Source organism: Varanus komodoensis, unplaced genomic scaffold (assembly GCF_004798865.1).
Source record: "Varanus komodoensis strain SLA01 unplaced genomic scaffold, ASM479886v1 scaffold8, whole genome shotgun sequence".
NCBI classification, from domain to species: Eukaryota; Metazoa; Chordata; class Lepidosauria; order Squamata; family Varanidae; genus Varanus; species Varanus komodoensis.
In genome coordinates, this window is record NW_025336481.1 from 14747263 (window position 1) to 14773603 (window position 26341).

A 26341-nucleotide genomic window follows, 5' to 3' on the forward strand; every position below is an offset into this window, starting at 1 on the left:
GTTCTCCAGAATTTCTGGCTAGAAAGAAACGAGCAACCTCACAGTAAAGGGCTTCAGAACATAGCCCAGAGGTAGCCCACTAGCGTGAGAGAGCCAAATCTCTGGAGGGCTGCCTGCTCCACCACCCACCTGTTGAAATCAAGGAATGGGGCCCTGTTGATTTCTGTCCCACTTGCGTCGCTGGAATAGCTGATTATTCCTCCTGTTTGCTTTATCTCCTGCTGCCCCGACTCCCATCTTTCTGCTGGAGGTTTATGTTTTGTTGTTCAGTTTGGTTTTCCCCCTGAAATCAAGTGCTCTCCTCTTCCGGGGCCGTAACCCTTTTCACAGATAGGGCTGTTCCCAGACAGGCCCTTTTCAAGTCCCACACACACTTTGGGACAGATGTAAATTAGCAGATGCAACTTTGTGCATATTTGCCCCTGTGGGCCTGAACAGGGGATCTTTTCCAACCTGGCACCAGGCCTGTTACCAGTCAAAGGTGCTTCCACCTGAATTTTGCTGATCCTCCCTTTCTATAGAAAGCACCACACGGTTCAGCAGGATTGCCTGACCCTCGACCCTCCAGAGGGACTTTTTAGAGATGTGAGATGTTTCAGGAAAAGGAGACTGATTTGTTGCTTTGTGACATTGGTTCTGCTTGAGTAATGTTGATTACAACACAATTATAAGCGAAATAGTGATTGTATTACTTCTATGTTCCTTCTAAGCCATCTTTGTATCCTAAAAAGAACCATATCAGCAAATGCAATAAATAAATACATTAATAACTTAAAATTCAATAACAATGTACCTTTTGTAATAGATCCAGGAATTAAGGCTTAATATATTGGGTGCAAACTCTGCTGGCTGTATGGGGTGGGCCCCTGAGACAACCATGCACTTCAGAGCTGACACCAGTGGCTAACATTGCTCTTTGTCCCTCCACGGCCGTTCTGTGCCTTACGCTCCTGACCTGTTAGAACACCAACAAAGCAGCTTGCTAACTTGGCTTGGTTTTAAGCCACCTCTGATTTGTACAGTTTTGCATTTTAAGCAAAGAAGGCTTTGCTTCTCTGCCTCATCACCTGCCCTTCTTCAGGTGGCCATCTAAGCCCCCACCTGGTGCTCTGAGCATCGGTCCCAAGGCCTCGCTGAAGCTGCAGCACCAGGGATGGCTGCACGTCTGACTGCCTTCTTGGTCAGGGGCCTTTTCCAGGGGGACTGCTCAATGCAGGGGTCCCCAGCAAGGCAGAAAAAATCTTGAGAGCAACCCTTACCAAGATCACAAATGGATTCTAAGAAAAATCTTGGAAATGGTTAGGGAAGGCCCTGTTCTCTCCCCTTTTAGCCACTAGTCTTTCTCTTTTGCTCCCTTCCACCTTGTTGCCTCACTACTTCCACTACGGTCTGAGCCTCTAGCAGCATTCTTTCCCCTTCCTCTTTAGCTCATGTTTTCTATCCCTTCTAGACTTATTCTTTCTCTGCCTTGCCATGTTCCCTTCCCTCCCTCCCAGTGGTGAGAATGTTGGACTGCGGAGCATGAAGGTTTGGGCTCTAGTTCTCATTCAGCCATGAATCTCTCTGGGTCACTTTGGGCTAGTTACTCCCTCTCAGCCTAACCTACCAGGGGTTGTGGCTGTGAGGATGAAATGGAGTGGAAGCCTTGGGTTCCTCATAGAAACACAGAAACAGAGCGAGTCAAAAGGACTCTCTTGGGCCATCTAGTCTGACCTCCAGCACCAGCCGGCTCTGCTCACGACATGCCCACCATGTGGATGTCCAGCCTACCCTTGAACACCTGTACCAATGGGGCCTCAACCACTTCTCATGGAAGCCCATTCCACACCCTCGGGATCCTGACTGTCAGGAAGTGCTTCCTGGCATCCAAACGAAACCTTGGCTCCCTGAGCTTTGCTCCATTGGAGCATGTCCTGCCTTCCTCTGTGGGGGAGAACGGGTCTCTACCCACCTCCGTGTGACTTCCCCTCACATACCTGTATGTCGCCAACAGATGGGTTCCCTCATAAGAGGAAAAAGGGCAAGATGTGAATATAAAATCATTATTATCTCCATGACCACCACCACCACCACCACCACCACCACCACCTCATTATGGGTCTCTCCCAGTCCTCTTTACTGCACTTGTGATTAGCTAGGCCATTGCATGATCAACCACAGACTCTCAGCGATCATTTTGTGGTGGTGCCTGCAACAATTTCTCACATTCCAAAATGTGCCTTTGAGTCCAAAAAATCTGGGGAAGGTGAGCAGGTGGAACAACCAGCCCAGCCCTGCCCAGCCTAGCCATGGTTGAGACACCACCTTAGTAGGATAGGGGGTAACATGGAGGAGCACCCTGTCAGTGACTTCTCCTCTTGCCAGCCCCTTGTGGCCTCCATTAGTGGAGGCAGCGTGCCTGCACACAAGCGCCATTGCAGAGGAGCTTGTCTTGCACCCATTCTGGCTGAGGGACCCTGTGGGCAGCTGGTTTGCCCCTGTGTGTGTGGAGTGCTGGACAAGATGGACCATTGGTCTGATCCAGCGTGGCAGCTCTTGTGTTCTGCCCTTTAGGGAATGGACAAATGCACCCAGGTCCCATATCCGTTCTCTGATCAAATCAGTGATTCCCCCTCTGCCACCACTGCAGTTAGAAATATATTATAGTTTGGAAATCAGTCATGAGGATTTCTTGGCATAATGTATATTTTAAATCTTTGCAAGTTTATTTATGACATTTGTATGTGGCATAATCATTTAAATATAGAGTAACACACAAAACTATAAAATCGAAAGCAGCATGAAATTCAACAGCCAAACAAGAATCACAGCACCTCAAAATTAAATGCACAGTTTAGACACTGGTTGGTTTAAAGGCCCAGGTAACAAATTTCTCTCTCTTTGCCTTGGGCAAGTCACTCTCTCTCAGCCTACTTTACAGGGTTATTGTGGAGTCAAACTTACTCAGAGGTCCTCTGAGGAAGAACGTAATGAAAATAATTGGCAATTGTAGCGAATTCCCCCGTAATGTCCACACTAGTTAAACCTCCCAACGATGGGTAGTTAATACTCTTGCCTGCGAGTTTTCCATAGTTATTCCAGTTCAGCGGAGAGAAACCAGAGACATAAAAAGCTGCAAAGCACTTGTTCTGTTTCTATTGTTCTATTCCTCTGAATGCAGAGGCAGCGACCACTGGCAAGGTTGAAAGCTGTTTGGTGGGGTGTAGCAAACCTGAACTGACCTTGTTTGTTTTCTTTTAATCCTGGAGTTTGTCTTAATTTTGTAAAACATTACCAAAAGATACAGATATGTATACTTTTTTGTTTTGTAAAGAAAATGCAAACTTGTGTGATCTGGGAACAGATGTATTTATTGGTCGGAATCTACATTCTTGCTTTCCATTTATTTACTGACATGAAGGAACATAATGGGGAGTTTTAACATACCTTCAGGCGTTTTTAATAGCCTTCCTGATTTTGAAACAGAATGGGATGCAGACTTAGGGCGCAATGCTATGCACATTTTGATAGGAGAAACGCCAGCATAGCTGGTGTGGTGCTAGAGAACTGTTTTCTCTCTAAACATGCCTATTTTTGCACTCTTAGTCCCAGTGAGAGTGGACCGACTGAAGTCAGTGGACTGTTAGTCATGATTTAAATGGAATTCTTTCCCAGTAAAGGGCTCTTAAACATTAGGAATCAAAGTACATGGCTGTGCTGTTGTTCCCTCTCCTCTTCCTTAAGGGTTTCCCCCACCCCCAGCCGTAAGAAAAAGGCAGAAGCAGAAGCAGTGGGAAACCACGGGAGGGCTACAAATTGAAGACAACAATGCCTATAAAATTCCATGAATGAGGCAGGAAGATTGCACAACAAAAGCCTTGTCTAGAAGCACCCTGGGTCATTCATTGACTGTGCCATACATCTGTGTGGTGTAGATGGGTGGATTAGGAGGGAGATCTTCCCAGTTCTACATACCTAACACTAACACTATGTGATTTCTAGCTACAGCCCTACAGATCTCATCCTGGGAATTGACCCTTCTGAATTACATGAGACTATTTGTGTGTCATTACTGGTAAGCCTGTGCTACCCAAGAGCTACAGGTGACAGGCATCAGCAAGAGGGAATGTTCCCATCAAAAGCACAGGCAGATTTGGAAGAGAAGAACCATTCTTAACTATTAAAACTCCAGTGATCTTATGCAGACCAGCTGCTTATAATGTCTGTGTGGAATGCTGCTCATCAAGTGCCCGAACACTGCAACTATTGTATCCTAAGAGAGCCAACTGAACCCTGGATAATTGGCATGTAACCTTGTCTATTAATAGTGCAGACAGATATGTGAATTAGCTGAATGCCATGAACATATGCCGTGCATTAACGAAAAAGGCCTTACAATTCTCATAACCATTTGGCTAATGATTACACCAGTAATTATTATTTAAAACCAGGTAATAGCAGAGAAATAAAATAAATCCTCCAAGATCAATAACTAATGTGTCTAGGTGATAAAGGATCAATCATTCGGTAAGGTGCAGCAACAACTGGATCATGCAGATCATTTGGGGCACGATCCAATCAGTGCTAGCTGCCATCTTGATGGCCATTGGAGATTGTGCAGCTTCAGCTCTTGCCCTGGAAAAGCGCACAAAGATTGGAGCTGGGGATCTGAATTTGGAGTGCCTTCCCTTTGGCCTCACAGCCAGTGGGATTCTTTCCACACTAGTTATGGCTCTGAAATCACAAGTGGAACTTCAGAGCTGGAGGGGCATCCTGAGGGGGTGGGTAGGAGAGGAAAGTGCCTCAGCCCCTCCTCACAAACAGGAGTAAATTTCCATATTTTCTGGGGGCAGGGGATGTGGGAGGCAATCCTGGCCTTTGTGCACTTCCCACTGACCATTGGATGCCTGTAGCCCTCCATGTCCAGAGGTTTATGGCCACCCACATTGGCCTCTACAAACTTTGATATTCAACAGCTGCTGGGTTGCATTTTTTTCCTGTGTTTACCCATGGCAAGTCTGTAGTAAAGAAATATAAGCTGAACCATAAAGTTAAAGCAAGGTGCATATGGACATAACCCAGCATTTCTGTGTTGTGCAAGCATGTGTCTAACAGGATCTGGCTGCTAAGCATTGCCAGCTCATGAATGTTTCCTAGCACCCAGGAAATGGAGCATTAGAACTGGGGAACTAGCAGCAATGGTGGCAGTTATGGTAAGTTAAAATTAACATTCATCCTAGTACCAAAAGTAGTATTTGCTGTCTGAATTACGACTGTACTCAGAATCTTAGGGCAAAATTGATTGATATGGGCACCCATAACAGTCCTTATACACTACTGATACTTAGACACACAAATGCATGTTATATTTAAACACACAAATATGTCTGAAGAGCAAACAATTTTATTTATTATATTTATATTTATTTATAATATAAATAATAAATAAATATTATAAATATTAATGTGTTATATATTATATTCTTCCTATATTATATAAATTTATTATATTTATATTCTGTCCAAAAACATTATTTATAATTGTTTGCGCAAGAAATGCAAGGCCTCTTACATAATCCTTCTGCTGTTCCCCAGGTTCATCCTCTAAACAACCCTGTGAGGTAGGCTAGGCTGAGACTTGGTGACTGGCCCAAACTCACCTAGTTAGCTTCAGGGCTAAATATTCCTTATATTTTCCAGACCAGCACTCTATTATACTGCACTACCCTTGTTCTGTCAGTTCCTTCCCTCTAGGCATTGGTTATACCAGATTGTTTAGGTGTCTCTGAATGCCTAAACCAGGGGTAGGGAATCTGTTGCCCACCACACTTTATCAGATTCTAGGCCAGTGGCAATGACAGTCCATGGATTGTTGGAGTACTAGGAGCTGCAGTCCAAGAAGCAGAGTTGGAAAAAGTAGAGAAGAGCAACTGCAATGATCAAGACTCAATACTAGAGACATTCTAAAGGAAACTGGACAGCCATCTGAGTGGGATGGTGTAAGTTGGTGTCCTGCAACAGAGGGGGGTTGGACCCAATGGCCTTCATGGCCCCTTCCAACTCTACTATTCTTAGAGTCTATGATTCTAAGAGGTTGGAACAACTTCCTTATGAGGAAAGATTACAACATCTGGGATTGCTTAGCATGGAAAAGGGGTAAGTGGAGACATGATAGAGATGTAGAGAATTATGCATGGTGAGAAGGAAGTGGAAAGGGAGACATTTTTCTCATTATACTAGAATCCAGGGTCATCTCATAAAGCTGATCTGTGAGACATTCAGGAAAGATAAAAGGAAGTACTTCTTCAAACAACACATAGTTAAACTACAGAGTCCACTCCCACAAGATGTAGTGATTTGTCAAATCTTCCAGCTTGAAAGGGGGATTTGACAAATTCATGCAGAAGGAAGATATTAATGGCTGTTAGCCCTGATGATTCTGTGCTTCCTTCAGTTTCAGAAGCAGAGTGCCTGTGAACACCGATTGATGGGGATATGGGCACGAGGGTGCTTTTGCACTCATACCTGGTGTGTGGTTTCCCACATGGGCAGCAGGTTTTCCCACAGAGTGACTGTGTGTGGACAGACTGCTGGACAAGATGGACCTTGAATCAGATCCAATATGCCTTTTCCTATATTGTTATGTCCTTAAGAACATCTGGAGGGCAGCACATTCGTCATGCCTGCACTAAGCTTTCGAGCAAATTAGACAGCTATAAAGGCTACCTCTAAGCTCAGCAAAGGATAACCATGGTACATACGGCTTATCTTGCAAAACAAAAGAAGCTACTGTATGGTTTTGGACTACAAATTCTCCTTTCCCCTTTGTCAAAAAGAAGAAGAAGAAGAAGAGATGACTCAGTTTCTGGCCAAATGGAAAGAAAACAACTTGACAACGGTAGAAGAGGAAAGCAATATTGGCTCCAAGTTATGGAAGCAGAGCAAAGGTTGGAAGGAGCAGGCTGGAAAAGCTGCCTAACCTGTCTGGGAGTGTGGTAGGCAGGCTAACAGTCTGTGGCACACAGAACAAGCTGATCTGGAATTTGGAATATATGCAAAAGGAAAACTAGTCAAGGGTTACTCTCTGAGAAAACAATACCTCAGCACAATTGCTATGTTCAAACAGCAGATATTAAAAATTTGGAACTGACTTTCAAACATGCTCCCCTACTAAAAAAAAATAAATGGCAAAACCAGGCGTGTGTCTTACTGTTCTTCACCTGTTCTAGTGCATTATGAAGTGCTTCACTGAGTCATGCCAAATGGAGCAGTCCCCAGGCATTCTGGCAGCCACATTCTGCTCCGAGTGCTCTACTCACCTAGGGTTTCCCTCCCCCCTGCATGTCTTCCACTATCAGCTAGCACCCTATACCCACTGAGCATGCTTGGTCCTCAACTGAATATTATTTGGATTCAAATAATAATTTCTAATTTTGCATCTGTACATATAAATTGGTCTGTGCAAATATTACACAAAGCACTGAGCACTTTTGTCCTCTAGTTTCGTGTACTTTTTATCTTTGGAGAGTCCTAATTGGCCACCCTGACCCCTTTCCCTTTCTTTCAAATATTTCCCTTTCCTTTTCCCTCCATATCCTACATTTTAAAGTTTTCTTTCTTCAAAATAATGGGTAAATTACAGATGTAAAAGTGATGGATGAAAATGATTTAATACATAAGACATATGTAAGGCTTCTGAAGGAATGGTGCAGGGAAAGAAAAATAGAGAACGGAGGTGTGTTGTTAAATGTGTCATCGGCTCTATAACCGGGGTTCTTTTATTGTTAAGAAATCTCAGAAAACCTTCCAACTAAACACTGGAGACTCTTCTGTGCCCCACCAGTTCCAAAGCATGATTGGTTGGGACATCAGTGCACGCAAGCCCTGCAATAGTTTTAATAAATGAGAGTGATTTTAGTAATTGTGATTATTTTATTGAGATCTGAACAATTTGTGTTTTTACGTTTTTTAATCAATAACCCCATAAATACATAAGAGAAGATGCATAACCCTAAGAAATTCTTGGACAAGAGACAACCTAAGTTCATATTCAGTGGTTGATCATAAATCTCTACCAAGAAAGATACTGTGGCTGGACAAAATTACAGAGTGCCCACTTACACATCACCAATAAAATAAAATAAAAAAGCAGTAATAAAAAGGCTTCAACAGATTTAAGCTATTGGGATCATCTTGGTATGTTATCTATCACTGACAAGTTTGTTTTAAACTGGTTAGTTCATATACTGTACAGAATTCTGAGAACTTGTTTAATTGAATGGTATAGAAATGCCTTAAATAGATAAATAAATGTGTAGAAGGCAACTGGTTCCACCTTGAGAGTCATTTTTGCATCTGGCCCTAGTCCTTGAGGGTCACCTGTTTGCCCCTGGCCCCGGCAGGTTGTACTCACCTGGGCCGGTTTTGTATTATACAGAGTATTGTTTATTCTGCCAAGACTTAAGATACATCCACCAATCAAGGTATCTGGCTGTGAGCTCACATGGCAAAACCATATGCTCATCCCAGAGTTTACATCACACTTACATAACCCTAAACCTTGACTGTACATAGATGGAAGGATAAATTAAGATGACCACATTTGCCTTGAAGAGGAAATGGCTTGCTCAATTGCATATTTGTTTTTGTTTGGATAATTACTGACATGTCCACATACTTAAGCCATCTGGATATATGTCAGTACGTGTAATCAGTCCCATGTTTTGTAGGACATATTTTATATGTTCATTCATTTCTCTCAGATACTTAATGATACACAAGTTTTGTTGGTATGATTTAGGTTGAAGCCTCTTCCCTGTTGATGTGGGAGTAGACCCCACTGAACCCAGTGGCGTGTGTTTTTGCGTAGAAATGTACAGGGCTGTCCTGTTAAGGATATGGGGAAATGCCTCACTGTTAAGAATGTGGAAAATATTATTATTACATTTTACTTCTATACCACCAATTGCTGAAGTTCTCTGGGTGGTTCTCAACATTTAAATCTCTCATCCTGTTTTCAACCAGGCCCAACCCTGCTTAGCTTCTAGAAGTGGACTGTATCAGGCACTTCAGGCTATACAGAAGCTAAAAAATATACCTCAGTAACAGTTGTTAGGTTAATTTTTATTATTTAACTCACAAGAAACCCATAGTGTCTGAAATTTCATGCTGGAGAGCAACCACTGATTGGGCTGACTGGAGGCTGCATCTTCGAAATGGCAGCAACATGGGCCAGGCATATGCCATGGACAAACTGTGGTTTAATTAACCCAGTAACGCTGCTATTATGTTCAGATAGGGCCAATTAATTCAAGTCATCTGACTCAGTGATAATAAGAAATCAGAGCTCTGTCTTATTTTTATTATTTTCAATCCAAAGTCTACTTGTTCAGGAATTTATAGCTAGTGATAAATCATTTCCTGGGAAGGGGTGCATGGAACCGAGCATGAGCATGCCTGCAAATACTGCAATGTATTGTTGTTGAAGGAAGAGCACTGCAGGGTGCCATGATAGTCATTTGGGTTCTCATGCGGAAGGAATGCAGCAGATAATTAGCCAGAGATTAGAGTTACTGAATCTATGGGTTATGACAGAATATAGATGTATGCACCTCATTTTAACAGGACTGGCAGCTATTTGATTAATAATATTCAGAAGATTGCAAATTGGGTAAGGGGGCAAGAGAAAGATGGGTTTGGGGAGGCTGATACATTAAAAAATAGTGGCAAGTGACACATGGGTCCTAAATGGCCTGTGGGAATATCTGAAGCTTGCTGAGGCCTACAGAGCCAAGAGAGAGAAGGGTTAGAGACAGAAATTAGAATGAAATGCGATGATCTGTTCTGAAGCAAAGCTAGTAGGAAGGGACTCTGCCTTACATGTTTGCCTTTGAGGCTGGGATGTTTGGCTTTATTGGGCTGATCCTCAAAACTATGGGTGGGCTGCAGGAACCAGAGCAGAATGAACCATTTGACACAGAGATAAAACAAAGACCTGGTTTCTTCATGGGAGCTTGCAGAAAAATCTAGTTGGAAGTGAAGCAAGTTTTCTCACTGGTAGAGTAAGAAAAGTTACCTTCTACTCTGAGGGTGGAGTCAAGACTTTGGGAAAAGGATGGGAGAAGGGGGGTATTTTAGTTTTAAATATGCTCTTTACATGGGCAGAAGCTACTTTCACAAATTGGGGGGATTATTACTTTGAGTTATCCAACTTGCTAACAACTCTCATAGAAAGCACTATATTTTATAAGCTTTTCATTTTGATCTGTTGGTAAGGGAAAGGGGAGGAGAAACATGCTCACAACAGGCTTGGAGAAATGAATTCCATAGTTTAACTGTATGTGGTGTGAAGAAGTCCTTCCTTTTATGTGTCCTGAATCTCCCACCCATCAGCTCCATGGGACAAACACCTTTGGGTTCTAGTACATGAGAAAAGAAGAAAAAGAATGTATTGTCCACTTTCGCTACATTATGAATAATTCTGTACACTTCTAGCATGCTTCAGCTTACTTATCTTTTCTGTATGCAAAACAATCCCAGACATTTTGCTCGTGAGGGAGCTATTCCAACACTCGATTGTTTTAGTTACCTTTTTCTGTACTGTTTCCAGTTTTACAGTATTCTTTTTAGGTGCAGTGACCAGAACTGGACACAATATTCCAAGCATGGCTGCACAACCGACATGCCAAACATGGCAAGGTGGGCACTTGTGGATGCCAGGTAACAGTGGGCTATTGTGACATGCACACCAAGTCAAGAGTGGGCAGCTTTTTAAACCTTCAGGCACATGAATGGCTGTTCAGGAGCCACCTGCCAGCAGTGGGAACAACCAGGGACCCTCAGTTTCCTTACTTTCCTCTTTTCTATGTATATGTACACAAATGCACGTACCCATTCACATCTTCCCCGATACATTCACTGTCCCTCCTCCACATCCATACTCATTCACTCCTTCATTCTTTCTCTCAAGATATTTTGGACTTCAGTTCCCATCAGCCCCAGCCAGCATGGTCAATGGTCAGCCATTATGGGAGTTGTAGCTCAAACCATCTGGAGGGCACCAGGTTGAGGAAGCCTGTGTCTATCCAGGTGAACTCTTGCTTCTCTCTCCATGAGAAGACCACTGAGTAGGAAACCACAAAGTATGGACAGCTAGAGCATTCCTGAGAGTAGGACCACGGAGTGGAGTGGTGTAGGGCAAGAGGTGACTCTAGCTTTGCAAAGTCTATGGTTTTCCTCTCAAAGCTGCTGTTCCTGGGAAAATCTTAATGTTTGGTGGGCTACAGTGGCCCCTAAAGTTCACTTTAAGACACAGGGGAAAGAAGATAGCACAAGAGAGCTGCAGACACTGCCTTGGGCTGGTCTCTGAGAACTTTGTATGGGTTGTAGTTTCCCCACCCTGATCTATGTCACTCGAGGACAGCCAGGACAGGTCCCCTCCACTCATAGTCCAGCTCCTGGCTCTGCCTACCCTTTCCTAGACAAATGAAGCTATTGAACCAAGGTGCTAAGGAGGCATTTAAAATAGCAGTAGAGGCCAAGCTGTTAGTAGCACATGTGTTGCGTCACTGAACTATGGTCATTCTTTTTGCTCACCCCTCACCTTCCTTCAGGACCTAAAAAAGCCCAGTGAAAATCCCCCCCCACCCCGCCGCTTTCTGAGCTGTATTCATGCTTCATCCATATCATTCAGGGGAGTATTTCAACCCTGCAAAGTTTGTCTTGGGGCAGGAGGTCAAGTCCTAGCTTCAGGAGAGAGGAGCACATGAGAAACTTTCTTTCTGTAAATTCCTTTAGTTAACATCTTAGGACCCAAGGCAATGACACTTATTCCCAGTAGGGTGGCTATTTATGCATTTCCAAAAAAGAGGAAATGCCTTACCAAAAAAAGAGGACATCTTTTTTTTTTTTTTTTGCGAAACATTGCTTCTGTTAATTCATATGCATAACTGCACATTTAGAAATAACTATAATTTAAATGGGAACACGATACCTCTCCCCATATCGGGCAAGACTGTGACCAGGCAATTTGTCTGCCTGCTCTGTTTTCTAGGCATTAACCTCAGAGGTCCAGTGCTCCCTTCTGAAGGTTCTTTATCCTTAAACCAAATGTGTACTGGACAGCCCCTCAAACAGAGGATCCCTTTAAAGAGAGGACTGTATGGTGAAGTATGACTTCTGGCCACTCTAGTTTTGTTACACTGATGGCAGGATGATGAGTGGCTAATCATTAGGTAAGACCAGAGCCAACCTTTAGACGCTGGATTATCTGGTCTGTTGGCTGCAGTGTATTCAGTGCTCTGACGACCCCTTGGGATGGCTGCCTGTGCCATTACGGTGATCGTTATGCCTGCTGTGCAAGGCTTGAGAAGAGCAGTCCCTGGACATTGCAGTCTGAATGAAGAATTGCAATTTACCAGCCTGCTTCCAAATAAATGATGGAGTGATCTTAATAGCTGGACAGATTTATGAATGTCCTACATTCCCAATTATCAAATGTGGATGTAGCCAATTGACTTTGAATCCCAATTAGGAAAGTCAAAGATCCGTCAAATTTTGAGCCAGGATTTATGAGTCTGCTGTGACATTCTCACCCCTGCGCATTCCCTTGATTTCTGGTTTTCTGGTGGGTATACAGTTGTTTGCTGGCCAAAATGGCACCACCAACACAGGAGAGGGGAGGATCCGAAGAAACCCTGCGATCAGCAGAAGTACAATGAATCTGAAATCCCTTTGGTGTGGTGAAAGGGAATGATCCAAAATAGTCCAGTGAGGGCTTGGATACTTAGTAGCTGCAGAAGAGAGATTGTTGTTGGAGGGACCAGGAGGAAAACCAGAGTGGAGGCGAAATGGAAGTATATTGGAAGTCATGACTGACTGAAAGATGAATCCGAGGCACTTCCTCTGCACCCTTTTGATGAAGATCCTACTTGTTACCAGGTACTATTTGAAAGACAATGCATTGGGTGAGCTCATTTTAATGAACCAATGTCACTTGTTCCATATCCTGAAAGCAGGATACAGAATGGCTGCATTGAGAGCCACCAGAGTCCTTGTCTCATCGACCTTACAACTGGAGGTTTTCCTCCTGGGTGTTTTTCAGGCGCTATCGCACAACTCAGCCCAAAATGATCTCCATTCCTACTCCACATACACAAGTCATGCCGAAGCATTGTGACTTTCATCTCAGGGCTCCCCTAGACACACAGAAGCAAGACTGGCATTGTGTGATAATGCCTGAAGAGGACGGACTCACGCTGGACTCACCGTGGCAAGAATGCTGCATCACACCTTGGCGGTGCTGTAGTGTGCAATGGAGACAGGAGCACGTGAGCATCATGGAAACACTGTAGGGCAAGTGACCTTCTCTAGGGCCACCCTGCACCCACCCTCCCCGCTCACGCTCCATCTCCACATAGAGAAAGCTTCCCATGAAAAGTAAGATGTGCACAGAAAACATTCAAGTGCCTGGGAGAAAACTCTCTGGACTAGTCTTTTCTGCCTATGCTAGACAGAAAGGCAATTTCTGAGACAATCAAACCTGTTTCTTTCCCACATCTACAGTGGGAAAGAGGCACCTCAGGAGCTTTTTGCTTCTGTAAATTGGAGTGCTTGGAACAGTCCTCCAAACAAAAGAATTTGGCCAACTTTTAAAACCACCCATCTTCCCTGAATCACATATGGGATTCTGTGGTGTCAAAAGTTCCCTCCTAGTGCCTCCAGCCTAAACAAAGCCTATAATCCTGCTACCCAGTTACATCCCTGCTTTCTGCTCCCCATGCTGGCATTCCATTGCCTTTAACTGGTCGTATACCATGACAAACTATAGCAGGTATTCCTTGCAGCTCAGATATAAGACAAAATGTTTTTAATCCAATGAAGACCTCCATTTACCCTTCCAGTAATAGTAGCTGTGGTACATCCATAATAAATTCATACAAATGTGGTGATAGAAAATAGAACGCAGCCCAAACTTCCCAGATCCATAAATAATTTAATCTAAAACAGTTCTTGGCATGAAATATCACAATAACATGCTTTCAGTTCAGTTTGGTTTGGAAAAAGGTCTATTGTTTTATTAACAATTAGGTATTCTGTCTAGGTTCTTAACAGAAGTAAATTAAAAACATTACCGTAGAGTATTTGAGGGAGGAGTAATGGATACACGCCTATTAAACAGTAACAGGAAAAGCTTGTGGCAAGGCAACTGCAGAAGCATGATCCAGCCAAAATCGAGTGCAGTTGCAGCTCTTGATTATAACAGGACAAGACTTAAGAATATGCTTAAGATTCATGTTGAAATCAATAAGACCTTGAAATGCTTTGGATAGGATTAAACCCATCATGTTTTTTAAAAAAGCATAAAATAGCTTTGTTTAGTCCTCTGGTCCAATCTGGCACAACTTATCTTATGTTCTTATGAAACAAAGGTTCACATTTCTGCTCAACTCTGAAACTCCCTCGGATAAAAGGATATTAATCATGTGATGACTGCAGCATCGGGTGTTGATGTACATGTGTGAATGTCCATGAAATTTCTGATAAAGGAAGGTTTACCTTATTTTATGCATAGGGCTTTTCTGTTGCCAGTCATCAAGGTCTGCTTTACAAATACATCACTAGGTTGTCATATGCTTGATGAGCAACTGACATCACAGCCTTAATCTTATATCTACTCATCATATATTCCATTGAATTCAATGTGATTTACTGCACGGTAAAGGCATATAGGGTTACTGTCCCAGTGTGTGAACTGACTGGATCGAGAAGCCCTGTGTGAATGGTGAGTTAAAAGTCTTACAGGTGGTGTATCTGTGATGCTTCATTCATACAGACGCTTGAGATGTGAGAAGACTGTCAACATGTTTTCACACTCAAAATTGCTAGAGACTCGGCTTTTCTTTTTGCATGCAGAAGGGTCTGGACTTAGATATCCACATCTTTGATCAGATAAGGACATTGGGTTGGGAAAGACCTCCCAAGGTCTGAGACCTTGGAAACCACACAAATGGCTACAATGACCAGTGGACTTCTTATAAGAGAGCATCATATGTGTGTATGGTTTACAGAATGATATGAATTTTTATTCATGTATTAAATTAGTTAATATTGCATAATATGAATACCAAATCCCTGAAAAATATGCACAGTGCATTGACTTGACAAATGGTCATTTGTAATCCACTGGTACACAAGATTTTACATTTCTTTTTTAGATTTTATTTATTTATTTTCTATACCACCCAATGGCTGAAGCTTTCTGGGCAGTTTACAACAGTGCATTTAAAAATACAGTATAAAATGTACCATATGAAAGTATATTAAAACACCATAAAAGCTTACAATTCATATTTTAAAACAGACAAAACATACAGTAACTTGAAAATCTTAAGACCTGATTAATGACTCAGTAGACTAACTGAATGCTTGGAGGACATTTTTTACCTGGCACCAAAAAGATAGTAAAGTCAGTAAAAGGTGGGCCTCAGTGGGGAGTTTGTTCCAGAACTGTGGGGACAACACTGAAAAGGCCCTTCTCCTTGTTGCCACTGTCAGAATCCCGGAATCTCAATTTGAAACGAGGAAATAAAACTCGGATTCGTGGGAAAGACCAAGTGTCCAGACCATCTGAGGCTTTATTGTTTTACTCCCAAGGTTCCCATGGTACACTCACGATAATGCATGCATTACCGGGCAGGCAGAGATGAACTCTGCTGCAAAGCTTCAATACCATTACAGGCCATTTATAGGTACACAGGTACAGGGCAATTGATGACAGAATGCAGAGATTACAATAAGATTCTGAGGTCATCACATACAGAACAGATAAAGAAATGTTAGTCAATCACACTGTAACAATGAGATTAAAATATTTCTAATTGCCTGTATTGACACTTTAGTTGAGTAACTTGAACCCATCTCCAGGTCTGCTCAGACATGCAAATTCAAGCTACTAGAAACTATTCATGACAAGCTCAGACCCTTATCTCGACTCTAAACATTCTGCATGATCAGGGCACATGAAGCCCTCTGGACTATCAAAAGATTTTTGTAAACTGAATTCCAGCAATGACTATTTACAATGTATATTTGGGCTAAAATGGCCTGTCCAGTGTAGCCCACAGCTAAAGGTGAGAGAAAGGAGCGGGGGGGGGGGGGATGCCATTTTAAACAGTGACAGCTTGGTTTTGAGAAGGAAGACAGGATTTGATCGCACAATGCAAAGGCACACAGGAGTAATGCCTTTCAGACAGGATTTATCCAAATTTTCCCAAAACCACCAACCAAGCCTCTCTCAGGTCAGAGGCAGGGAACAATACTTGATTGTAGCATCTGGATAGATGGGAGTCTTAGTACCAGTGCTTACAGCATGGCTGTATATCCCCTTTCAGCCTGAAAGCTGAATTCCATTTCGGAGATGATGTCAGAAGCCAGGTTCCAGTTGTGGATAAAAAGACAGAAACCAAAATACAAGCATAACTACTTGCTTCAATTAGCCAACCTTTAGAAGGCACAGTTGAGTCTTTTAGAATGGAGGAAAAACTAAACAAAAGTCTTCTGGGGAACCATGGAAGGTTTGATTAGAAGCCTCAAGGACCAGAAAGGCCCAGTCTGAACCCCATGACAAGAATTCTACACCTCTGGTTTAAAGTATGTCCTTGGAATTTATAATAGTTCAATAGTTGCGGCATCATGCCACAGTAGTGTTCAGGAAAGCATTAACCAGTTGCACGTTCACATGAGAATGGTTTATAAGCATTCAGTGTTCATTTAGCTCGAATCCATCATACCTGAACTCTTAACAGATGGATGTTTCATAATACCTTATAACATAATACCTCCTCCAGAACTGGTTTTAAAGCTCTCATTTGCAACTGAGTAGGCCAGATTGCTGCTGGGGGGATGGTAGGAATGAGACAGCCCAGTTCAAAATGGAAAATAAGTAATACAGGAGAATTTGGTCCCTGGTTAGAATGAAGCACTGGGAAATACACATGCAGCATATCTGTGCTATGGCTTTGGGGTGCATTTAAGTCAGTTTAACTGGCATTGTTTCCTTCTGGAATTATAATAATCTTATAATAACCTGTGATAAAAGTTTGAGAAATCTGCATTGGGACTTCAGGCCTTTTTGTTGAAACTGTAATCCCCATTTTTCCTTGTGGCAGGTTGTGAAAATTAAAGCAGTTTAAATTAGGTGTGTGTGTATATTTATAACCTACTGCTTGCTATCATAAGAATTCTAAGTGGTTTGCATATTTTATTTATGCATTTATTTGATGTATAGCCCACTTTTTTAAAGAACAATAGCAGCTTACACAATTCTCCTTCTGCTCCCAGTCTTATCCCTACAACAGCAACAATCCTGTGAGGTAGGTTGGGCTGCAAGTCTGTGACTAGCCCAAAGTCACCCAGATGGCTCCATGGCTGAGCGGGGACTAGAAGCCAGATCGTCTGAGTCCCACACCTGTGCTTTTAACCACACGACCACACTGGCTATAATAAAATAGAATATACATATTACGAGATATATAATACAATATAAAAAATGGATACATTGACCGATCCAGAAACCGTAAAACAGAGTAGTTCAATGGCACATCAGGGAAAGCCTGAGTGAAGTGGTGCATCTTTGGTGGCATCTGAAGTTTACAATATTTTCCAGCTCTTGGACCATCCTAGAAGATAGGCGACACTACTGAGAAGGCATGCATTTGGGTCCCTTCTTGGCAAGATACTTCTTGCCAAGTGTGGTTGTCCTACAAAACCACTTCCTGGTTCTTTGTAGGACAGCTGCCCAAGGCACCTTGGAAATTATCAGGAGCTCTTGGTGGATCCAGGCTTTGAATGTCAGCTAGAAAACCTTGAATGCGGGTCAGTAGCTACTAGGCAGCCAAGAACATTCTTTCAGGTGTACAACTAGATGCTGCACCAAGCACCCTGGCTGAATATGCTCCATGCTGCACTGCCTGCAGCTTGTGAATGAAGTGTAAGGTAGGGCATTCACACACAGGGCACATTGTTGTTAGTCACGAAGTCATGTCTGACCCATCGCGACCCCATGGACAACACTCCTCCAGGCCTTCCTGTCCTCCACCATCCCCTGAAATCCACTTAAGCTCACAGTGACTGCTTCAGTGACTCCATCTAGCCACCTCATCCTCTACCGTCCCCTCCTTCTTTTGCCTTCAGTTGTTCCCAGCATCAGGGTCTTCTCCAGGGAGTCCTTCCTTCTCATTAGGTGGCCAAAGGATTTGAGTTTCATCTTCAGGATCTGGCCTTCTAAAGAGCAGTCAGGGTTGATCTCCTCTAGGACTGACTGGTTTGATCACCTTGCGGTCCAAGGGACTTGCAGGAGGCTCCTCCAGCACCACAAGTCAAAGGCCCCAATCCTTTGGCGCTCAGCATTCCTTATGGTCCAGCTTTCACAGCCATACATTGCAACTGGGAAAACCATAGCCTTGACTATGCACACTATTGTTGGCAGGGTGATGTCTCTGCTTTTTAGTATGCTGTCTAGATTTGCCATAGCTTTCCTCCCCAGGAGCAAGTGTCTTTTAATTTCTTGGTTGCAGTCCCTGTCTGCGGTGATCTTGGAGCCCAGGAAAATAAAATCTGTCACTACCTCCATTTCTTCCCCATCTATTTGCCAGTAAATGAGAGGACCGGATGCCATGGTCTTGGTTTTCTTAATGTTGAGTTTCAAGCCAACTTTTGCACTCTCTTCCTTCACCTGTATCAAAAGGCTCTTTAGTTCCTCTTCACTTTCTGCCATGAGAGTGGTATCATCTGCATATCTGAGGTTGTTGATATTTCTCCCAGCAACCTTAATTCCAACTGGTGATTTATCTAGTCCAGCCTCTCTCATGATATAAGTTAAATAGGCAGGGCGACAGTATACAGCCTTTCCGAACTCCTTTCTCAATTTTGAATGAATCAGCGATTCTGTGTCCAGTTCTCACTGTTGCTTCTTGACCCGCATATAGGTTTCTCAAGAGACAAATAAGATGGTCTGGTACTCCCATCTCTTTAAGAACTTGCCACAATTTGTTGTGATCCACAAAATCAAAGGCTTTAGCATAGTCAATGAAGCAGAAGTAGATGTTTTTCTGGAACAAACCTAATAATATCATATACTCTATTATCCTAAAATCTTCACAGGCCTTCTAGGTAAAAGAAAAGAGCCTGTAGGGATTTGTTTCAAAAAGCTCCAGGAAGAGAATTGCACTAATGATGGAAGTGCAAGGATCTGGGAAAGCGAGGCTGGGAGCAGTGCAACAGAAGGATCAAAGGGTGAAGCAGTTGAATGCAACACATTGATTTGACCTAACCCACCAGCCAAACTTTGCCTTGGGAGCCTTTTCTTTGTCTTCCCATCTTTTGTTTCCCTCCCTCTTTGTGAGCTGCTGCATCATTTTTTGGGCCTGGTGCCCTGCTAGCATGTGCAAACAGGGACAGAACTTGGAGCAGCTGACCCTTTGCTTTGGCCACAAAACCTCCTTTCACTTTCAAAACTAGGAACCGAGCCAAGCCTGTTGAAGAGCTTTGCTGGAATGGTGACTCATCACATTCTGTCCGTGCAGCAAGACAGTAATGCATTCTAATGAGGGTTACTGTATATTGTCAGTCCAAGGCAGTGGAAGACGATGGAATGCGGCTCGGTGACACACCGAGCAGTAGAAGGATGATGCTCTCTAGGTGCAGACAGACCCACCACCTTGCCTTGTGTCCTTATGCTCTTGTGCAGATACCACCTATCTTGACAAATGCTACTGATCCAAGAAGTTTCAGGGTTTAAAGTATCAGTGAGATGTTTATAGATGATGACACATCAGTGGGTGGAGAGACGCATGGCTTATTTGGCAATCAGTTGCACCGATTACACAGAAAGTAGAAACAGGATATCTGTGAGGCTGAGTAGCCTCAGAGGGCATTTACAGGGGGGAATCAATAGATATGAGAAGGCTAGGAGCCCTCTTTTCCAGCCTAATACAATCCTGGCCAGTTTAAAATGATTAAATACCTTCTTATTCTCCCAGGCATTTTAACTCTTGTTTTGTTTTTAAATGGTGTTAGCTCTTAAAAACTTGCACTGCTTCGGCTTTTCCTTTTAGTTTTATGCTTCTGATGATTTTTAAAAAGTGTTTCTAATTAAAAAATATATTCTATGGTTTTAAGCTTTTTGTTGTTGTTGAACTATTGAACAGTTGGATGGTGCAGACATGCAGCAATAAATCTCTGGATGATTTTCGCATGATCAGCAAAGATTATAGATTGCCAATTTAATAATGGCAGCAATAGAATTACTCTCCCTTCCACCCTAAAGTAAAATAAAATTTTGTATAAGAATGGATTTTGTGTGGAAGACATGAGCTCTGTTCCATTCTGGACCTGGTTCCTATGTGCTTTGTCTTTTGCAGCCAGCTCTGGAGGGTCTTACTTGATACATTCTTTTATGCATACAAATATCAAAGCACTTGAGTCAATGATATGACAATGTAATACAATAAAGTAAGTGCCCAACAGTACAACTGGGGGTTCAGGTGGAAAACAGAGAAAATGCTGCAGGTCTGGAGACTCTGGACTGCTGCTTTGCTCCATCTCTAAGTCAGCCCTGGTGCACCTGTCTGATACACCTGCTTCCCAGGCCTGTTCCAGTACCTAGTCAGTCTTTGCTTTCTTTTCTGCCCCCTACTCCCTCCGCCTCCAGAAAGCCAAACCTTCTCTCCCTGTCAAGCAGAAGCTCCGGGACAGTGTAGTTGCAAAACTCCAGTCTCATTACAACAGTCAATTTCGATAGCCTGATTACACCCAGTATTTTATGATCTGCCAGGAACTTGACAACCTCCCCATTTTATAATCCCAAGCTGGCAACAATTAGGTTTCTATAAACCTCTGCTGGGGTTGTTCTGAGTGGCTAGTGAGTTGTCCTTTGCTTGTCCACCACTTTATATTCACTAAATTCCAAACAGAAAGAAGAGGTTATTTGCATGTTAAGCACATTCACCTGCTGTAAAGCAAAGAACAGGAGCTGAGTATGTCTGTATATGCCAATTATTTTAATGCATTGCCTTAACACTTACAAATGCATTCATTTTTGCACTCTTGCTTATCCAAACCTTCTATTACTTGGCTAGGTTCAGCACATCCACTCTGATAGGGCGTTTCCCTACTGGGTGCTACTCCAAGTCTTAATCTGAACCCTGTTGCTATCTGGTAAAGCCTCAGTTCTCTTACAGGAGCACATACTTCCAATATTTTTGATAGGCCCATGCAAATTAGACCCATTGAAATATATGGGAGTTAGGCTAGTTGTGACTAATTTAACACTCATTCATTTCAGTAGGTCTGAACTACAGAAGATTAACTACAGAAGATTAACATAACATTAAAAGATTTTGCACAAAATAAGGAGACTTTTATTGCATTTTCACAAGGTTGGTTTAGTACTGAATTCTGAATTTCACCATGAGATTAGACACTGCTTATTTTTTAAAAAATCAAAGTAGCAATGTGACCATTTTGATCCTGTAAGCAAGTGGGGCCAGTGCAGAGTGCTTCTGTCCAAGCTTCCTGCCAGCCATATCCTCTCCAGGAGGCTCTGCTATATACCCCAACTTACCACACCCTAAACAGTCATTACTCTGCAAATGATGATCATATTGATTGGCTTCGCAAAACATGATAAGGCACCGTAGGACATTCACATGCATGGTCATGCTGTGTGAACCCAACCAGTGCCTAATCCAATGGCTTGTTGTGCTGCAAACAGCATGGGTTGGGGGAAGTGACTAGCAATCTTCTTGGCAAGAGCTGCAAAAAACTCTTGCCAGGCTGACTTGGGTTAGCATCACTACCAGCCATCCCTCCCCCCATGAGCAATGGCACTGACTCCATGCCCCCACCTTGATCACAAGCCCTTTCACTCTCACCTGTCTACCCACCCACCCCATTTTATTAAGATCACAAAAAGCAATCTCTGATTTGTGAGCCAGTGACGGGCCCTGTCTGGAGGGACAGGAGGGACTGTCACTGGTTCATAACCCCTTAAAAATTGTGCACCCCACTTGTGCACAATTTCTTTTTTTAATAGACTTGTGCAAGGGGGCACATGCAATTTTTTGTGGGTCCTAGTTGACACGTCTTGCCTGGGCAATGGCCACAGGGAGCTCTGCTCTCAAAGTGCAGCAGACACCCCTGGCAAGTATAGATCCAGACAGACTGCTAAGAACGGTATTGTTTGCTTCGCTTTCTCTTGACGGCTATCAAAAGACAACCTGAGAGAAAACCGTTTCCAGCCCTGAGAGATCGCCACTCATGAGCGGGGTGGGGGGTGACCAGCAGATCACCTCAGTTGTGGCAAGGACCCTCTAAGGATTTTTCTGGACCTGACTCACATCCCTTGAACCTTTTAACCCTTTCTGGAGATTCTAGATGCTGCATATGCCCACATCAGAACAACACGGGTCGCCCTGGCACAGGAAAATAGCAGAAGCATCACACATATGCACACACAGATCCTGTTTCTAAGTAGATGCTTTTTATGGTAAACAGTGTAACATATGATTTCTTAGGTAACATAAGCCTGATGATTACAGACTTCCTAAGTGCAGTTTCTTAAATGTTACTTCTACTGGGAGGAAAGCAAAGCAACAGTACCAGTCTCTTGCTCAATCAAGTGAGTATCAGCTGAAACTGTTAATTGTTGACTGTCCTAACTGTCAGAGAGAGAGAGAGAGAGAGAGAGAGAGAGAGAGAGAGAGAGAGAGAGAACAGAATTCTAACGTGCAAACTGTAGAATCCCCGTTGCTGATACAATCGTGTGGTTTGTTCCACTGAACCCTTGTGTCTGACTAGACAGAGAAGCTTGCTTTCTCCCTTTGCCCTTTAACCAGACTAGAAAAGTCTTTAAAGGGCAATCAACCTAAAAGCCCTCCCTGCAGAGCCAACATCTTGTTGCACACTCCAACACTTTGTGTGTCCCTGCCAAAGCAATGTGGGGAGGCGTGTTAAAAAGGTCCTTTAAAAGTAACCCTCCTTTGGACAGCCAGTGGTCTGACAGGGGATGCCCCTTTGTGTGTTCTTACAGGGGAGTGATCCAGGTGAGCATAGGGCTGTTGTAAGTACACAACTAAACAATGTGTACTTTGGCCTTTCATTCAGGCAAGCACTGACATGAAAGAGGGCTAGATGCTTATTTTAGCACATTACTGATGGGTTTTTTATTGTGTTTTATTATTGTTTTATTATGACTGTAATCCATATTGAGTGCCATTTTTCTTGGAGGAAAGGTGGTGCACAACTCGCATCTATTTAAAAAAAACCCTATTTGCTTCTTTAAAATGTTGAAATCCTTACAAGAGGAGCACATCCGAGACAGGTCCAAGTTCCTCAAGTGCATCCTGTAAAAACAGACCAATAATTGTCCTGAGAATTAATTTTATATTGGGAAGAAGAAAGGTAGCATAAACAATTACAAAAGGCAAGTGCCTATCTGATTAATCAAAGCCAGCTCTACTATTATTAGCAATGGTATTGGTGTTACTTAAGTGTCATCACTGTTGATGGTGACTAACAGAATGGCACAGACAACATAAGCTGGAATTGTATAACACTTACCTAGAACTAATCCCCATGGAGCTCAATCTACTTCATACACATCCATACTTCTGCATACTTGTGTCATGCATATCCTCATCCTTAGGACACCATCCTATGCCCTGAAGCTTTGATGGATGCAATTGTCCAAACTGAGAAGCTTATGTGCATCAGAATGATGGCCAGAGCAAAGCACAGGGACAGAGACTGCTTTCTCCACTAAACGTTGCTCCAGAAATTTTATCGAAATAGGGGAAGGAAAAGAGGCCTCATCCTCTCCCTGGTCCCCAGTACCCCCCCTTTCCCAATCAGAGGCCCAGTTGCAATCTCAAGCATAGGGGAGGGGGCAGCTGGTATGTGAGCCTTGCCCTATGGAATACCTGCTCTGGGATCGCAGGGTCCACAATTCCAAAGCACCCTGTGGCCTTCCAGATGGTGTACCCTCACCTTTTTCCTCGGTTAAACAGTTCTGGATTCTCTATGCTTTCTTCACAAAGGAGTTGCTCCAGCTCTTGGATCATTTTGGTTGCCTATTTTTGTACCTTTCTAATCCTTTATATTCTTTTCCAGGAAAAGGAGACACAGTATTCCAAGTATCATCACAGCTGGTTTTGAAGATCTTTGTGGAGCTCTTTACAAACCCTTTTTGTTTTAGGTAAGCTAAATAATTTGGTGTCATCGGTAAATGTGATCATCTCACTGCTCACTTCAAATTCCATTTATGAATAGGTTAATAAGTGCCAGTCCCAGAACAGATTCCTGGAGGCCCCCACGGTTTATACCCCTCCACTGGGAGCATCAACCCTTTATTCCTACTCTGCTTTCTGTTCTTTAACCAGTGACTGATCCATAAGAGGGTGACTGTTAAGCTTGTTCAGCAATCTTTGGTGAGGGGCTTAGTCAAAAACGTTTTGGAAGACTGAATAATCAGTAGACCACCATAATGCACTAGGAACTTTGTAAGATCCAGCTTCTAAGTAGTTTACATTAGAACAGCTGCTGCCAACTCTACTGTTCTATGATTCTATGAAAAGGGAACAAAAATGCATCATGCTTCAATGATCAATATTTCACCTTTTAATATCTAAAGGGAACAGTGATCGGACATAAAAAGAGCTATACTGGATCAGATCAGAACCCGTACACTCCAGAATTCTGCCCAGAAGCAGGACATGAATGGAATTTCTTTATTTATTAGATTTATATCCTGCCCCATTAGTCCAAATGACTCTCTTTTTGCAATAGCACTGTCCTGCTCATATTCTCCAGCAACTGGTGTCTAGAGGCAGTATGCCTATGGAATGAAGATAATATACAGCCGTCATGATATATAGCCATTGATAGCTTTCTCCTCCATGACCTTGTCTAATCCTCTTTTTAAAGCCCACCACCCAGCAGTATATATTGCTGAAGGCTCATTTCTGCTTTCTACACAGGCTAAATATCCAGTAGTATTTATTACCTGGAAGGGATGAGTATGGGAGAAGGAAAGAAGGCACTGGTATTTAGACAAGCAAGAAAGAACCCACTATCTGGACCTGGGTCACATTAACTAAAAGCAAAAGAGAGTTAAAAATATCTACCCCAAAGCTTATAATTTGCCATACATAATATGCATCTGATCCTCATTAGCTGCAGGCTATAAAATAGCAGTCTGAGCACTAGATGATGCACTGAACCTAGAAGGAATTCCCAACCTTCTAGGTTCAGTGGGCACTTTGGGGATTTTGAGAGTGGTGTGTGTGCAGTCACACAATGCCTGCTATGGGGAGGGGGATGAACTTGACCATTCATAAAATGGCCAGTCACGAAACACTTGTTTCCACGTGGCAAACTGGTGAAACTAAATAATAACATGCCAAGAGCCCAAGCACAAGACAGAGGTGGAAGTCTTAGCTTCAAGTACAAGACCACCATTTTGAACCCAAATGAGGATGACACTGGAGGCAAGTCCTTCACATGGCAGCATGCTACTCTCTCAGTTCATAGTTTTTAATTAAAAATGTATGAAATAAAACAGTGATTGGGTTGTGGTAGGAGAAGCCTAGAAGCCTACAGGCATGTTGGAGGCCCCAGGCTTCAGGTACTTCCAGATGAAGGGCTTCTAGCACAAGCAATGAGAAGGCACTGACTGTGCTCTCTTTTCTTTCTCAAGGTGCAATCCTGGCTAGGGCATGCTGGGAGCTGTAGTCCTTACTCTGTCTAAACATATTTATTTATAAAATTTGTATGCCGTCCAATTACTAATGTCTCTGGATGGCTAACAGCATAAATAAATTGATGACTCACTCTGGCTGCAAATTAATGAATACAATAATACATTTTGATATTAAAACATTACAATATTGATTAATAAAAAGTCTTAACCTGGCACCGAAAAAAATATAATGACAGCGCCAGGCGGACCTCTCTGTGGTCCATACTTAGCATTGTGATCTTGACTGATTTTCTGCAATAAGAGTAAAGATGGAAAAAATGGTAGGAAAACACAGAAGAGTTAAGAATGGAGGGTTATGATGTCTAGAACCCCATAAAATTCTATGAATGAGGAAAGCGAATGGTACAATAGATGCTTTATCTTGATGCACACATCATGTCTTGTACTTGGATCATTCCAGCAACAGGAGCATCCCATGAATTGCATTACACTCCACCAATGGAAAGGGGAAGGTGACTTTCACAGATTTACCTTTCCTCCTGCATCAAAGCTTTGTTCTGGAAGTTTGGGGAGCCCTCTGAAATAGAGGAAGCCTGCAGGAGTAGA